The 1405-nt window shown below is 42.5% G+C and overlaps 1 non-coding gene across 1 annotated transcript; it reads right to left on the bottom strand.

The window, feature by feature from the left end:
• LOC104424692 lies at positions 1-611 on the bottom strand. The gene has a single exon (XR_005547380.1). It is a non-coding gene; the product is annotated as an uncharacterized LOC104424692 (transcript).
• Between the last annotated feature and the right edge of the window lie 794 nt (positions 612-1405).

The following is a 1405-nucleotide window of genomic DNA, read 5'->3' as shown; positions in this document are numbered from 1 at the left end:
ATGAATCAATAACAAGTGCTAAATCCATTAATTTCATCCGCAACATCATTCTCGGGTACATAACTCAGTTTAGAAAATAAGGGGTGCGTAAAATAAAAACACCATAAAAATGACAAAATCTCAAATGCAACCACATTCTTCCCACCATGACGAATCACTCTTAAGATAAAATCCTCCAAATTAAGCAGCGACTTTGGTAAGCTCACGCTCCACGGCTTTCTTCAAGAAGCTGTCCTCTTCCAACACCATCTGGACCGGCAAGAACCCCAAGTCGTCCGCCACGGCGAGCATCATCCTCCTCGTCTCCGCCTTGAACTCCTCCAGGTCCACCGACCCGTTGGCATCGTGGTCGAACTGCCCGAACAGTGAGCCATACACATGGGCCACCTCGTCGGGGTCTGGCTTCACGTCGACCCCAAAGTGGGTCTCGAGCACTCGAAGACCCTGCAGATCCCGCAGCATCTCCGCATAGGAGAGGCAGCCGTCGCGTCAACGTCGAGGGATGAGAAGCGGTCACCGATGAAGGCATTGAAGGCCTCCTCGTCCTCCACGAAGCCGACGATGGTCGCCGAATCCAACACTTCCACGCTCATTTTTTCTTTTTTTTTTTTTTTTTGGGTGGGGGAGGGGCAGGGTTTGAAGGCTTCTGGTGAATAACGAATGAGTGTAGTGAGCAAAAAGCTGGGGTGTGAGAGAAAGATGGTATCTTATGTGAAGGTGGTTTGTGGTTTGTTCATGTTGAAGAGGCTATTTATAAGCTCGATGAACAGTTAAAGAAGCGACGTTTTGTTTAGTTAATTTTGAAAATGTGCGTTTTGAAGCGCCAATAGAATGTTTTGGCCCGTTGTATTATGCCCTCGGGTTGTTCTTTCTTTTGAACCGACTTTTCCTAGAAGTATTCCCAGACGTGTGCTCACATGTAGCTGAACAGTAAGATTTTCAATTTGATTTATTTTGATACATGTTTTTGAAGATTTGCAACCTTATCGCATGACAATAAGACTTTTTGGCCGTTCCTCGAAGTAGGAAAATATATTGCATGGTCTTACATTAAAATTATTCTCATCTGGACTCGCATAATGAATATTTGAAATGATATTTGATCTTGAAATATATTTTTGGTTGTTTGTAGGTGTAGCAACAATAAAAGTAACATATATATTGTAAATTTCCTAGTCCTAATTGGCGACTCACGATGGGGCCTAAGACATTATCAGGGCCATTAGGGTTGACGCAAAAATATGATGTGTCCCAACTTGAATAATGACTAGAAATCTATATTAACGTACTTAACATGGCTTGGTGTATAGTTTCCATAACCTCTTACTGTTGGCAACTGGGAATTCTTACATTGACAAGAGTCCTAATAGTATCATTAATTATATTTGGCCATATTTCAGTAATT

This window comes from Eucalyptus grandis, chromosome 11 (assembly GCF_016545825.1).
Source record: "Eucalyptus grandis isolate ANBG69807.140 chromosome 11, ASM1654582v1, whole genome shotgun sequence".
NCBI classification, from domain to species: Eukaryota; Viridiplantae; Streptophyta; class Magnoliopsida; order Myrtales; family Myrtaceae; genus Eucalyptus; species Eucalyptus grandis.
The sequence above is the reverse complement of the archived record's forward strand: the minus strand, read 5'-3'. Positions and strand labels throughout refer to the sequence as shown.